The sequence below is a fragment of the Crinia signifera genome, chromosome 2 (assembly GCF_055691185.1).
Source record: "Crinia signifera chromosome 2, ASM5569118v1, whole genome shotgun sequence".
NCBI classification, from domain to species: domain Eukaryota; kingdom Metazoa; phylum Chordata; class Amphibia; order Anura; family Myobatrachidae; genus Crinia; species Crinia signifera.
This window is the reverse complement of record NC_139218.1, coordinates 258,245,218-258,257,521: the sequence shown is the minus strand read 5'-3', so window position 1 is coordinate 258,257,521 and position 12,304 is coordinate 258,245,218. Positions and strand designations below refer to the sequence as shown.

Below are 12,304 nucleotides of genomic sequence, written 5' to 3'. Positions count from 1 at the left end.
ACTGACGCTCTCCCGATTAATATCACCAACTCTCTACCTGTATTGAAAAACACATATAAATACAACTGGCAAACTCACTCGATTAAATATCTAGGCATCCATATTACACCCCTCATGGCAAATGTTTTCGACGCAAACCTATCCCCCCTCCTGGCTTCCCTTGCCGCCCTCTCCAAATCCTGGCTATCGTATGAAATCTCCTGGTTAGGACGTATGGCAGCTTTTAAAATGTCGCTACTCCCCAAACTAATGTACTTGTTCCGCACCATCCCCTATGTTTTCCCTAAAAAGTCTCTACAACTAGCCACCACTATTCTAACAAAATATGTCTGGGCTAAGAAAGCCCCTGCGATGGCCCGCTCAAAGATGTCGATTCCCAGGGCCTTCGGAGGATTAGATCTCCCCGATCTCTTTCATTACCACTCGGCATGCCTGCTGGCTCCAATTAAGCACTACAATGAGCTTAGCGCCCCTAGAGCATGGGTGTCCATTGAACAGACCTACTCCCCCCAGATCCCTCTCCCTGACCTCCTCAAAATTCCGAAACACGTTAGACCCTCCCTTCCGAACCTACTCCCATCCACTAAAGCATCCCTCTATGCATGGGACCAACTTACAACTAAGCTCCCTCCTCCAAACTCCCTCATCGCTACCCTGCCTATCACTTCAGTAGCAAAATTAATTCCCAACCTCCAACTGACGACATGGAGGACATGCGGGATTGCCTCCCTGGGCGACGCCCTGGATGCCCACTCCCTGATCCCTTTCTCCTCCCTCCAACATCAGTATTCACTCCCCAAATCGGAACTCTACCATTACATGCAACTTGCACATTGGTGGAGAACGCACTTCCACGATTACTCCCCCCCAAATGCCCTCTCCCAGACAGTCCTCACTAGACCTAACATGGTGCACTCCAAAGGGGACATCTCATTTTGGTACCAGGCCTTGGTGACCCCCGCTGTCTTTACCAAGACCTCAGCCCATAGAAAATGGGAGGCGGACTTGGGTGGTCCTCTGTCCCCTGCCCAGTGGCGTTCGATATTCCTAGCCGCCTACACGATGTCCAGATGCCTGAACCACACTGAGATGCATATCAAACTTATTAACAGACTATACTTAACCCCTGACCGCCTTCACACCTTCTGGCCTTCGTGCTCTAACCAGTGCTGGAGACAGTGTGGCTCTGTAGGCACCATATTCCACATCTTCTGGTCCTGTCCAAAACTCCAGGAGTACTGGGAGGGAGTCTTCAATTTGATCTCCACAGTTCTCCAGATTGATGTCTCCCCCTCCCCTAGAATCGCCTTGTTCCACATATACCCCCAAGATGTCCCAACACAGAAGACATATGTCCTCGGGCATATCCTCATTGCAGCACGTGCTAACTTGGCTCAGCAATGGAAACAACCCTCCCCCCCATCTCTTCTTAAGGTTAGCCTGAAAACCAACCATCACTACCATATGGAAACCAATACCCTACCTCTCTCACCCAACCCACCCCCTCCCCACCCCCGTTGGTCTCCTTGGTTCAAGTACATCACAGACGGGGAAGGTGCCAAACTTCTCGCCTCCGGGGCCTCCTTAGGATTACCACAGTTCAGTCAAACTGAATCTCCAGACGCCTCCACTCCTCAGGCTTAATGCCTAAGCTCAGCCCTCTCCACCCCATAATGCTGTGAAGACCATTGAATCGAAACGCTAAATCAATACTGTTCATTAGATAACTATTGTCTGCTGGTATATGGTATTCCTTCAAGCTTTACACTGTTTATGCCGATGTTGCCTTACTGGTCACTCTGCGCAGTGACGTGTTATGGGTTATTTACCAATCTGTACCCCAATTGCTTCTGTTTGCTATCCATGTTCCCCTCCTCCCTCCCTCCCCCCCCCTTCTTTCTTTTTTTTTTTCTTTTTGAAAGTCCCTTCCCCCTTCTCTTCTGTACCCCATAAAAAAATTCTGTACCAATAAAAATTTATTGATGGAAAAAAAAAAAAGAAAGTACAGTACAGGTTCTGTCCTGACCACTTATCTTATGTAAATGTTTAAAAGAGCCAATACTATAGACCAGTCGTTCCTAAACTTTTTTTGAATCTCGGCATCCTAAAGTAGTATCAGTTTTCCAGGGCACCCCTAGGCCAAAAAAACAACTTCGAAAAACAATAAAATTAAGTAGATTATTTTTATCTGTCATCCTTAGGGTCCGTTTTGTGGCGAGGGACCAGATTTGCTTCTGTTTGTACACCTGATTGCAGCCACCATCACTGGTTTGTCAGTTACATTGAACATAAATAATACAAATTGGTCCTGATCCACCAAGCCATTGCACCCCTGTAAGTGTCCCGAGGCACCCCAGGGTGCCAAGGCACACAGTTTAGGAAACACGGCTATAGACCATCTGTACTATTAAATATCAATACTGTATTCCATACAGAATCCAATGTATAAAAAGACCAATTTTTGGGACTCTTAACACTCCCCCAGACTCTCGTACTTACTTCAACGCCCTGCAGAGAGGGAGATTTTGGATCACATTTGGAAACCCCCCTCTAAAATTCCTACGTTTGCTACATTACAGTATGCAGTTGGTTTAAGTTCTATTTGTCAACTCTTTGGGGTGTATTCAATTAGATGCAAGCAGGGTGTAAAATCAATGACTTTTTATCTTGCCGCGCACTGGCACATTTTTGTACGCAATCCCATGAGGCAAAAAAATAAACAGTGAGTTTGGGGCTACTGTATGGGCCATGTGCACACTTTATTATGCTGCAGGTCAACAAGTGAATTGTCCCTTGTATCTGCTCTCAGAACGGACATTCTGAGAGGACGGTAGCCCATTGTACCCAATGGGCTACGGACCACACTGGACAGTGCAGTTGGTGGGGGGGTGTCAGGCAGACCTCCTGGTCCCCGTCTCAGCACATCGCAGAGACATGCTCCTTTCTGAGCCCTGTCCCTGTGTGTGGGGATGATATATTCCACCCAGATCACATTGTAAATGCATTCCTTGATAAATGGGCCCCATATTGTGTGAGAGTGATCATGGTGTGGTCTGTTTGGCAGGTGATCTGTGACATCACTAAGCAAAGAGAATAACAACATTGGGGTGGCAAGTTTTGGAAAGGCCTAACCTTCTAATCGCAAGATAGATAGATAGAAAATGTTGTTTGTTTTGCTGTACCATGTACAGAGGGGTAGCTAGCACAAGAGATTGTGGTTATAACTAAGCTGGTATATTTTCACCGTCAGCCTTTATATGGTGATTAGGCTTATGCATTTTTGCTTCTTGTCACACTTACAATCACACGGCATGGAACTGTCCCACGGCAATCACCTGGACATTGTGATCGGGAGTCAGTGATCACTAGAGACAGGATTATATGCAATATAAAAAGCTTGAAATATGCATGCAAATATGCATGAAAAATATTTAAAATATGCATGAAAAGTGTTAAAATATGCTACATTAAATAATAAAAAAAAAGTAATTTTTAACTTATTTATTTAAAAATCAGCATCCTATTACTTTCAAATAAACCTAAAAAATAGGCCCACAGCACCTGCTGATGTGTACACAGGATTTTTTTTTCTTCCAGGCTGCTACAGCAGACTGCAGCGTCCTAGGCTCTTTTGTTATCAACTGCACAGACCCTCATCTCCAGCGCAGATGGATCAAATGTCATGTTACATTTAGCATGTGAAAGCGGCGCAGTGGAAGGCTTTCTCCCTGCGCCATATGCTCACTGTGACCCGGAGTTTCCTCCGCGCCGCGTGATGTCACAATCCTTCCGTCCAACTCCTCTACTACAGAAGTCTCTCTCTTGGCGCAAAGTCCCAGGCCAGGGGCAGGTAAAGGTTCAGGAGCTTTGTGGCATAACCCACCCCGACTGACTTTTATTAAAATAGATTGGCAGCCTAGAGCAATGTCCCCCACACTGCGCACATATTGGCCCGGCCTGCACACTCTACCACTATCTGACCAGCAGGAGGGCAAATCAGTGCTGTGATTCGTGGGTGGAAAGGTGGTGGGTCCTAAAATATGCACCATCACTAGATTTTAGGTCAAATATGCAATAAGAAGTGAGACTGGGCAAAATATGCGAATGCAAATGCATATAATCCTGTCTCTAGTGATCACTTAGTGATAATTTAGAGTTCTGCTGTAAAATTATATTAAAATTATATGTATATAAATTATATTATATGTGTGTGTTTGAGTATAGATTTTGTTGTTAAACACCTGCTGTCCATGATCGTTGATTTTTAGTAGATGGTCAATTTATAATATAGCCAGTGACTTTACTTCAGTAAGCAAAGTGTGTAGGTTGCTGTTCTAAAAGTCAAGTAGCCTTTTAATGAAGCAGAGAATAATCATAGCCCGTAAAACATACTTCACTTAGCTGGCCAGCTATCACATTATTTTAAGGCATTGGATTACTTATTTATTTTTCTTTTACCCAAAGAGCCAGACAAATTGTTCATTGGTTTCCATATCATCTGGCTGGACTGTGTTACTGTGTTGTAATAGTTAAACATTGCTGCCCTTTACCCTGATTGTTCAGCAATGGGTGATGGACACAAACCTTTCAATCATCTACTCCTTTGTTTAGCAAAGGTTAATAGCACAGGTCTCTAGTTTTTAAATATTTTGCCAAAGACCCGCACCAGTTAAGGGTGTAATTAAGGATTTTGCCTTGGATGCCGTTTACCTGTTCTTCCATAAAGCATATATTATTGAAAAATGAATGGAGTGTCTTTATTTTATAATCCCTCCCATATGTCATCAATTCTGTACAAATTAAAGAATAAAAAAATAAGCTAGTAATTACTAAGGTGCACTGTCCACTTACATAGTATAACAAGTTGTGAGCCTAGTGCAAGTCAAGTTGTGAGTGGATTGGAGGCTTATCCCTCTCAATGCAGTTTGCACTCAATTCCTGGCCACAGTTTCTTATCTCCCCTAGTGAACTGGCAACACCCTCCTCCCCAAAGAGAGAAGGTTACCTTTCGCAAAGTTGTGGTGAGCGAAGCAAGCCTGTGAGGGGACAATCTCGATTCACGTAGCGGCTAATGTAACTGGCGTAAGCGATGGCCGTGAAGACGAGGAAGTACCCACACTGCTATGCAAGGGAGGAAGAGGAGATGGGGAGAACTGAACTGAGTAAGAAAGCGTAGAAATGGGGGGGGGGGGATTGAAAGAAAAAGAGGGGAAAGTGTAGCGTCCTCTGAAAAGCAGTTACCATAGGTAGTGGTGGGTGTAAAACCCAAGTTTTAACATCAATGAATAAGTAAACATCTGTAGACATAACACATATACCTGTAAACCCCACCCCGACTGTGGCTGAAGCTTTGAGAATTACAATTGCCATGGTGCACTATTAGAGATTGAACTCTTCTACAGTATCTTCCTTCAAGCTCCTTCCCCAGGCTAATTAATATATAAGCGTACAGTGTTATATCTTTCCCATTAATCCGCTTTGTTTTGTCTAAACTGGTGTAAAGGGTTTAACTCATTCATGTTGTTTAGTGTGATATTCACAATCCGTAATTAATACAGATTATCAACCAGTGTGTTAGCCTGAAAGTGTATTAATTGGTGAATTTTTATATATTTTTTAAAAAGGGTGTTGACCTGTAAATTATATTAATTAGAAATAATGAGACCTTTAGGAGGAATAGCTTTATCCAAGATACCAGTCTTCCAGATTCCTCTTTTTATGTTTGGGTGTGTCAGATAAACTGCATTATTAGTCAGGTGTGCGACTACACACCCCTTTCAAAAACAATTGTTCAGTTTATAAAAACATATTCTAATATACTGTACAGACAGCAGTAGATATCCAGTCCCATGTTTATAATAATAATTTTTTTATAGAGCACTTTACAGCATGATACATTATGCAGAAGATTTAGAATTACAGCAAGTTCAAAACTACACAGAAATAATTAAGAACAATAAAACCCAGAGAATACAATAGGCATAATTGCAAGGTTTGGTGTAGGCATTTTGGATAATCTTCCAAGTGTTGCATTGTAAGCTTTTAGCAATGCTTGCTGCATCTCACCCCAGGTGAGGCAGCCATGGTGGGTGCACTTTGAAGGTTGCACGGTGGGAGATAAGCCATAAGAACCCAAGGCGTTGAGGTGTAATTACGCTGACATATCAAATGGCAGAGTGGAAGTACAATGAGAGGCACTGATGGTGGTGAGGGGGCCAGCATGTGGCAAGGTTGTGTCTATGACCTGGTCCCCAGTACTCTCTCTCCCCTCTGCTCCCTGCTCACCTCTGGAAGTAAAAGCATCAGGCTCTTAGTGGCAACCCTTGGAGACCCCTTCAGAAGGTTTGTGTCATCCCCCTGTTTGCCTACTTCTGTTATAGCCTACCTGCGTCTACAGTATTTACTGTGGGCTGTCTGGCTGTTCTGTCTTTTAAGTGAGCTGTCTCTGCATTATACTCAAGCCTAAGGGGGTCATCCTAGTTCATGTGGTCCCCAGCGAATTCGCAACGGGGCTCAATGTTTTTATACTGAGCATAATAGCTTATGTGCTGGGTCCCTGTGTTAATGGCTTCAGTACCTTGCATAGTCACCAAACCATTCATGGGAATGCTCAGCATTTCATGGGCATTCCCATGTGAATGCGGGCTGGACAAGGTGTGCCAGGGGCGAGTGGCTCACTCTGTCTTTGTCCTTGCACTCGCAAATAAAGCTCAGTTTCCGCTGACATGCAGGGGGGGGGGGGGGGGCAGATTTTCGATGTGGCGGCAGGGCGGGCTCTCTGGGACTCTCCTCACAGCTTACCGAATCGGCCCCTAAGTCCATTGGTCCTGCTTACAGAACCTGTCCTGGAAATGATGTATAAATGCTGCAGATATTTGCATCAATGTGTCAGCTGGTGTTACTGGCACAGCCTTGTTTCCTTTATTGCCTTTCCCCTAATTGACTCATATTTGATGGCACACTATACCTCAGTGACAACCATGTCTACTGTCACCGTTGGGGCTCGGTTTTTTACCCTTAGCCTTCTTGTGTAACATGAGTGGAGGTGAAGTTGAATATGCGCTTCTGCCTCCTGTCCACTTTTCACTCTACTCTGTCCCTTCTAATGGTACCCCCTGTTGCACAAATGCAGAGGGGTAAGGGGGGGGGGGGTTACATTCTACCCTCCTGAACAACCCACCTTTTGGTGCCTTACAGACACCCTCTGATCTTGGGATTGACCCATAGACTTGAGCTCCCCTCACCTGGCATCAAATGCTTAAAGTGCTTTCCTTATAGATTTTTAGAGGAAGGCTTCTTTTAAATATTTTGGAGTTGATGTGTCTGACATTGGGAAGCTGACTAATTATCATCAGGAGACTACGTCAAGTCAATTTTATTGTCATCAGCAGCGGGAGAAAACTCTCTCTCTGCAGACGAAATTGTGGGTTATATAAATACCAGTACAGTAAAAGCAATATCCGCATAATACATATAAAAAACGGTAAGAAAAATACATAAGGGATACATAAAAACAAACATCACTTCAAGCATTCAACATACGCACTGCTGATGGAAGGAAACTATTGTGCAAACGGCTTGTACGTGCCCTCATGGTTCTGAACCTTTTTAGCGAAGGTAATTTCTCGAATGAACTAAAAAACGGGTGACTGGAATCGGCTAATATATTTTTGGTACGCTTTAAAATTCTAGAATTATAGAGCTCCAGTATGGTTGGCAGTTGCACTCCTATGATTTTGCCTGCGGCCTTTACAATGCGTTCTAATTTTGAGCGTTCCCTAACCGTGCCATTGCCGAACCAGACGATAATGCCAAAGGTCAGAATACTTTCTATCGAACATCTATAGAAGTTTGTCATGGTGGGCTTGCTCACACCGGCCGCTTTTAAACGCCTCAGAAAAAAGAGACGCTGTTGGGATTTTTTTATTTGAGTGAGAGCATTGCCAGACCATGACAAATTTGCTGAGACCTGAAGTCCCAGAAACTTGACTGACTCCATAATTTCTACATCTGCCTCGTTTATACACCCTGGTTTCTTCGGCACCACTAGCTTTCTCCTGAAATCAATCACTAATTCTTTGGTTTTTCCCTCATTTAACACTAAGTTGTTTCCCTCACTCCAGGCTACCAGTCTCGCTATTTCTTTTCTGTAGTGGGTTTCATCATCCTTACTACATAAGTTCCTACAAAAAATGGTTTCCTCTCATCATAAGAAGCCAGTGGACTTGTTAGTTCATTTCCAGAGATGAAGAGAATTGCTGGCATTCTGTGAAGTATTAGCTGTATCCAGATTTACCTGAATTTATGTTCTTCAAGCAAAGCATGTTCCATACTGGTACTTCTGCTCTCTACTCATCTATCTCTGAGTTTCCTGCAAAAGCTCATATACACCATCTTTTCTATTGAAGTGGATGCTAAGCTCCTGTCAAAATGGGACCTCCAATCCCGGTTGCTTTTCCTCATTTCTATTCTCCTGTAGTCATCTAGTAATGTGCCTAATTCAGACTTGATTGCAAAATCGTTCTCAGATGCACAAAACCATGTGCACTGCAGGTGGGGCAAATTTAACATGTGCAGAGAGAGTTCAAACTGAAATCTAAATTGCAGTGTAAAAATAAAGCAGCCAGTATTTACACTGTATAGAAACAAAATAACTCTCCAAAATGTAATGGTGCCTACACATGTCCCTACTGTACATCGCTGTGTGTAGCGGATCTGTGCCACCGCTATCGCCCCAGTGATTAATATCCAGCATGCTGGATAAATCTAGTTATTTACAGGGGTCAGGGCCAGTGTTCTCAGTGGAGAACACTGACCTTTTCAGATCGCTCAGCACACAGTGCACTGCTGGCACATCCCTGTGTGCCGAGTGTTCTGAGTGATCTAGCATCACTCAGAATGCTCAGCTGTGTTGCTACGTGTGTTGGCCCTGCAACTCTTTACACATATTACATTTTCCCCATCTACAATGCACATGGTTTTACCCATTTGCAATAGAGTGATATTGTCCTAAGACTTACACCATTTTCATTGTGGCTCCGAACTCAAACAGGAGTGTCTGTAACTACCCAGTTCGTTTTGTCCCTATTGGAATACATTTTCTGTATCTATGCTTTCTGGTTTAGACACCTATGTGTTCCAGCTCTATTTGTATTAACATCACCATGAATGTGCTTTTGTCGCATTTCATATTTTGTTTACTGCAATATAGCGGCATGTGATGCGATTCGATTTTTAATTGTACAAGCACCCTGATGGGTGCTTACAATGTTAAATGCACCCCTATTGTCAACGCCACCCCCACTATAAACGCCAACCCGAAGCGTGGCGAGCAGCGGCGGTACGCGTCCTCCGACCTTTTCATACCCCCACTATCCATGTCGGCGTGGAGTTGATTTTACATAGTGTGGCGAATGAACACGATTACTTTACATGTATTACGCGTCCCCTCGTGGGGCTCACTGTGCTCGCCACGCTTCGGACTCTTATTCCGCGGGGCTCGGTAACATCAACTCCACACCGATGTGGATAGTGGGGGTATGAAAAGGTCGGAGGCTGCGCTCGCCACGCTTCGGGTTAGCGTTGACAATGGGGGTGCATTTAACATTGTAAGCACCCATCAGGGTGTCATGCAATGCTATGCGATATTTCATAGAACAAGCACTCCTGTTAATTTAATAGGAATATCGCATCGCACACCACTAAGTACGATATGCGATGGGCGCTGTGCTAGGAAACAAGTACTGAAATGTGTAAACTAGTTTCAATGGTAGGGGCACTGTGAACTCCACTATACATCAAAGAGTACCCTTCCACTGCATAACTTAGTCCTGAGGCTTGTCCACACGCCTTGACCATCTCTGCCTGCTTGCACCTCATGTAATCTGTCTGTCTCCCCCTTCCTACTAGATTGTAAGCTCCTCCGAGCAGGGCCCTCTTCCCTCCTGTTGTCAAAGGAATGGGATCATTCGTCAGACTGCATTTAGGTCTACAGTCATTAGGTCTACCCCACTAGGTCGACTGGCAGGAAGGTCGACCTGACTTAAGGTCGACATGGGCCAAGGTCGACATGACTTAAGGTCGAATTTGCATAAAGGTCGACATGAGGAAGGTCGACTGGTCATAAGGTCGACATGGGTTTTTCACTGTTTTTTGATCCGAATGTCGACACAGTCAACATGGACACAGTTGGCAATGAGAATCGGACCCTCGCATCGCTCGCTTCGCTCGCCATGCTTCGGGCACGGTGCCTCGCTGCGCTCGGCACACTATTTTATTCTCCCACCACGCCCTAGTGGATGGTAGGGCATGAAATACCGCCTGTCGGCACATGTCGGCTGAAAAAACAGTGAAAAATCCATGTCGACCTTATGACCAGTCGACCTTCCTCATGTCGACCTTTATGCAAATTCGACCTTAAGTCATGTCGACCTTGGTCCATGTCGACCTTAAGTCAGGTCGACCTTCCTGCCAGTCGACCTAGTGGGGTAGACCTAATGACTGTAGACCTAAGTTCATTCTAATAGATGACCGCATCCCTTGTCAAAGCCCTCTTCTCTTCACATTTCACTCACAGCTCTCCTATACTCAAACACTCAGCGACCATCTTCGTCCACATAGTCATCTCCATCTTTGGCCACCAGCCCCTAGTAGCACATTGATCAAGTCTTTGCTACTTATATTAAAGCTGTAATGTGTATTAAATTGTGGCGTTCATTTTTCCTGTACAGCACTGCAAAACACCTGTGGCGTCTTATAAATAACATTATTATAATAATAATAATAATAGTATTCGTATCCTATTAATTAGAGAAACTTTTTTCTTGTCTTTGCACAGTATTGAATATCTTTCATAACGTAATGGTTGGTTAATACAGCCTGAGAATGCATAGCAATTAGGTGAACATATTTCTGTCGTTTTTTTTTCTCTCTCTAATTGTCAGATGAACTTTGACAGTGAGATAAGGTTTTATATCGGTTTCATCTGCAGGGGTCAAGGTTATAGCTAATTGCCACCTTGTGTAGAGATGAAAATGCCATAAAAGAGTTGAAATACGTTTTCAGCTCTTGGCTTGCAATAAAAAATATCGGAGTAGTAATGTTTATCATAACAAAGGTTGGATTAATCTTTGTCATCTGCTTACTTCAATACTTTGACAAGAAAAATGGAGTTGCAGGCCACACATGAGGTCAATGAGGAGAACCCTTACCTCCTGCAAATTTGGATGTTGGAACGTGCCCTTTAAAAGTTTGCAGGTGGCCATAGAGCACTGCTTTCATGTGTCATATGCCTTGTAATGTAGCTGTAAGCATCATAGTCCTATTGTACATAATAGATGTGTCATTGTAAACAAAGTAATAGCTAGTCTGCTAGTGCCAACTTGATGTATGTTCTAGTGCCCCAGGGAGCATTCAATTCAATCAAAATGATGACACTGACTGTACTGTAAATCAGTTATTTTGTTGCCTTTACTAATAGTTATGGTATTTGTATATGATGTTTACATATATTATGAACTTTTATTGTGTAGATTCATTTTAGGTATTTGGCTCCTGAACCTGCCCACAATCAAAGGAGCATGAGTAGGGATTTTTTCACCACAATGGTGTATTTATAAAATATCGGTTTTTATTTCAAAATCCAATTTTCTTGGTGGCTTTAAGGGCAGGATTTTATAAGGTCAATAATACATTTAGTCAGACTTGCTTTGTGTCTCTTATTATAAAAATATATTCTACCCCCATGGGGATTAACTGTTAGCACAGGTGTGTGCATCATATTGACTGAACAAGTGGTGTAATGACCTACATAATAATATGCATTGTTTGCTCAGATCTTAGTTTAGAAAGAGTGGCGGCCCGTACCTTTTCTGTGGCTGCCTCTCTAGCCCCGATGTAGGCGCCACAAAGATTGTATGTACCTTTTTAATGGTAGTTTTGGAATAGCACTTTAATATTTCTCAATGGCCTCTTAATTTGAGTTGGGTGTTTGCATAATGCTGTAGTCATTCAACTTGTTACGTCAGGTATCCTGTTCCTAAGTGAAGAAATATCCTGCCTGTGATTTGAGGTTATGAGGAGGTGTATGTAAATGTTAGCATGCAATTAACAAAATAAATAAGAAATACAAATGTTATATCCTTCAGGGGAAGCAGCCAGCCAGTAGAGATTGAAAGTTTTTGATTAAAATCACATGTATTTTTAAAATGTGTATTTCTATTCATAGTAAATTGGTTTGTTATCAATAATTGTGCAGTGTACAGTCTGTCTACTAACATTTGGCTTTGATCTAGTCAGTGGTGCA

The 12,304-nt window shown here is 43.3% G+C and overlaps 1 protein-coding gene across 3 annotated transcripts in view; it reads left to right on the top strand.

Annotated features, from left to right (window-relative positions):
* The window catches only part of GK (glycerol kinase), a 91,831-nt gene that overhangs the window by 11,010 nt on the left and 68,517 nt on the right, over positions 1-12,304 (top strand). The gene's annotated exons all lie outside the window — the stretch shown is intronic.